This window comes from Portunus trituberculatus, chromosome 40, assembly GCF_017591435.1.
Source record: "Portunus trituberculatus isolate SZX2019 chromosome 40, ASM1759143v1, whole genome shotgun sequence".
Classification (NCBI taxonomy): Eukaryota; Metazoa; Arthropoda; class Malacostraca; order Decapoda; family Portunidae; genus Portunus; species Portunus trituberculatus.
Genome location: NC_059294.1, coordinates 16345315 through 16349475, shown reverse-complemented (window position 1 = coordinate 16349475; position 4161 = coordinate 16345315).

Here is a 4161-nt window from a genome sequence, read left to right as displayed (position 1 = left end):
AAAAATTTGAGTGTTAAACTTCTAATTATGTAGCAATTGAATTTGATATTTTTTATTCACAGCTTGACAACCTTCTCTCTTTCTCTTTCTTCATCAGACCATCAGACTTCCATTCTGTCTGTCTGTCTGTACATATGTCTATGTTATCCACGTGTGTTGTAGTTACATTAAATTTTAATCTTAATAATTAAAAACTTAATATTAAATTTCCCAGCACTACAGTAGTAGTAGTAGTAGTAATAGTAGTAGTAGTAGTAGTAGTAGTAAGAAGAGTAATCATAGTAATAATTTTAGTAGCAGTAGTAGTAAATGTAGAAGTAGTAATAGAAGTAGTAGTAGTAGTAATAGTAGTAGTAATAGTAGTAGTAGTAATAGTAGTAGTAGTAGAACTAGCAGAAGCAACAATTGCTGCTGCTGCTGCTGCTGCTCCTCTCTCTCTCTCTCTCTCTCTCTCTCTCTCTCTCTCTCTCTCTCTCTCTCTCTCTCTCTCTCTCTCTCTCTCTCTCTCTCTCTCTCTCTCTCTCTCTCTCTCTCTCTCTCTCTCTCTCTCTCTCTCTCTCTCTCTCTCTCTCTCTCTCAACACACACACACACACACACACACACACACACACACACACACACACACACACACACACACACACACACACACACACACACACGGCCCGGTAGCTCAGTGGTTAGGCGCTGGCTTCACAAGCCAGATGACCGGGTTCGATTCCCCGGCCGGGTGGAGATATTTGGGTGTGTCTCCTTTCACATGTAGCCCCTGTTCACCTAGCAGTGAGTAGGTACGGGATGTAAATCGAGGAGTTGTGACCTTGTTGTCCCGGTGTGTGGTGTGTGCCTGGTCTCAGACCTATCCCAAGATCGGAAATAATGAGCTCTGAGCTCGTTCCGTAGGGTAACGTCTGGCTGTCTCGTCAGAGACTGCAGCAGATCAAACAGTGAATTACACACACACACATAGTGAAATGGTAAAGGCATTAAAGGAAATTGAGTATGTGGTGAGAGATATTGCTGAAAAGAAAAAAATGTGTGATCATAACAGGATTGAGGGAGGAAATTAACAAGAACTGGCAAGATAGGAGAGATAAGGAAAATGACAGGATTAAGTCTTTAATGAATAAGATCTCAGAAGAGGAAGAGTACCTATATGCTGAGGTAGAAGAAAGTGTTAGAGTAGGAGCTTTTGAGGAAGGCAAAAGTAGACCATTGAAATTAAAATTAAAGTCTCAGGTGGCAGCTGAGGACTTGCTGAGGAGGGCTTGGAAACTTAAGGACTCTGAGGAAACCAAAACAATTTACATAAGAAGAAATATGTCACAGGTCGAACGGATGAAAATGAAAGAGCTTGTAACTGAGGTGAGAGAGAGGAATGAAGAAAGAACCGAGGAGGAAAAGACCAAGTTTTTTTGGAGGATGAGAAATGGGAGGCTGAAGAAGTGGTGGATAAAACAGACGGAATAGACATTACACTGACAGAAACATGAAAGAAAGAGACTAGGAATGGAATTCAAGTGACTTACACGAATATAGATAGATTTCTGTCTAAGAGGCTAGAATGTATGGATTACCTAAGAAACAATGAACCAGACATAATGTGTGTGGTGGAAACAAAGTTAAGGCCCAAAATAAAGCTAGATTGGTTTGATGTAAAACACTACAAAGTATGGAAAAATGATAGAAAAAATAAAGGCGGTGGTGGTATAATGGTTCTTACTAAGGAAGATGTGATAGTGAAGGAGGTGAACTATAGTAAGGGAAATGAGGAAGTGCTTATAACAGATGGTAAGAGAGACATTAATATTATAACAGTTTACATACCACCCAGAACCAGTGCTTGGGAATATGAACAGTATCAAATGGTGATGAGAAATACTGTAGACAGAATGAAGAAGGAACTCATCAGAAAGGATAGAGTGATAATAGTTGGGGACTTTAATTGTAAGGAAATAGTGTGGGAGGACTACGAAGTGGTGAATGGTGGTGAGTGGGCAGAGGAATTGTTAAACGTAGCAACAAATAACTTGATGACACAATGATCACCAACAAGGTGCAGGGGACAAGATGTTGCAGCAAGGTTGGATTTGGTATTTACCAGGGCATCTCTAAAAGAGGAAATTGAACATGAATGTCCCTTGGGGAAAAGCGATCATGATGTCCTAAGCTTTGAGCTGGATACGGAATTAAGCACGAATAAGATTGTGGAACACAGGGAGGAAAAATTAAATTATATTAGGGCAAATTATAACCATATAAGGGAGTTCTTTAATGAAATTGACTGGTCCGTGGTATACCAGGAAAGGGATATGCAATTGAAATACGATAAATTTATGGATTTATATAACTCTGCTGTGAAAAAGTTTGTGCCATATCACAGAAAGAGGACTTTAAATAATAAACAGTGGTTTAATAGAAATTGTGAAGAAGCAAAAAAGAACAAAGAAAAGGCATGGAAGAAACTTAAGAAAAACAGTGATGTATTATCAAGAGAAGTTTACAAAACAGCAAGGAATAGATAGGTTGAAGTAAGGAGAACAACACAAAAGGAATATGAACAGAGGTGGTGGAAAACTGTGATAGTGACCCAAAATGTTTTACAAATTCATAAATGGAAAACTAAATAAAAGGGAGGCAATAGAAAAGGTAAAAAATGGGGAAGAAGTATATGAGGATGCTAGAGATATAGCTGATATTATGAATGACAACTTTTGCAAAGTGTTTACAAAGGAGGAGCATCTTATAGGAGAAGGGCCTACGGAAATAAAGCAAATGCAGGACATCATGGTTACTAAAGAAGATGTAAGGAAAATTATAAGCAATTTGGATATTAATAAATCAATGGCATATCTGGAAGGTTGCTAAAAGAATGTAAGGATCAATTGTTGAACCCCGTATTTGATATTGTGGAAACCTCCATACGAACAGGAATAGTCCCGAAAGAGTGGAAAAGAGCTGACATTGTGCCTATATATAAGAATGGAACCGTTAAATTACAGACCAGTATCGTTGACTAGTATATTGTGCAAGGTATGTGAAGAAGTAATTAAAGCTAAGTGGAGTGAGTATCTAGAAAGTGAAAACATTCTGAGTGAAAGGCAGTTTGGTTTCAGAAAAGGAAGATCGTGCGTATCCAATTTATTATGTTTTTATTCAAGAGTGACTGACATACTACAACATAGAGAGGGATGGGTGGATGCTATCTACCTGGACTTGAGAAAGGCCTTTGATAAAGTACCACACAATAGACTGATGTGGAAACTAAAGAAGATTGGAGGAGTAAATGATAAACTAGCAAAATGGATGGAAAATTACTTAGTGGGAAGAGAAATGAGAACAGTGGTGAGAGGAAGGAAGTCCGAGTGGAAGAAGGTAACCAGTGGAGTTCCACAAGGGTCAGTGCTTGGTCCCATCATGTTTTTGATTTATGTTAATGATATGCCAGTAGGAATTGACAGTTACATGAACATGTTTTGGACGATACTAAAATTATGAGGAGAGTAAAGAATGTGGAAGATTGTAACAAGTTACAGGAAGATCTTGATAAAATATGAGTGGAGTAAAGAGTGGCAGATGGAATTTAATATAAACAAGAGCCATGTTATGAAAATGGGAAGAAGTAGATACAGACCAAACAGGGATTACAGGCTGGGTGATGAGAAAATTAAAGAGACCAATGAGGAGAAAGACTTAGGAGTAACCGTGCAAAACACTTTGTCACCGGAGAAACACATTAACAAGATATTTTGGAAAACATATAACATGCTTCAAAATATTGGCCTTGCATTCCACTACCTAGATGAAGGAATGATGAAGAAGATATTATGTACCTTAATAAGACCCCAGTTAGAATATGCAGCTTGTGTCTGGTCACCGCATATGAAGAAAAATGTGAAGAAGGTGGAAAGGGTACAGAGGCTGGCAACAAGGATGGTACCAGGACTCAGGAGTTAGACTATGAGGAAAGACTGAGGAAACTGGGGCTGACCACATTAGAAGAGAGAAGAACAAGAGGAGACATGATAACTATGTATAAATTGGTGAACAAGATTGACATATTGGACAGAGAGTTGATAAAGGTGACCACAAGTAATCATCTCCGAGGACATGGAAAAAAACTAATAAAAGACATCTGTCTAAATGACGTGAGAAAGTACAG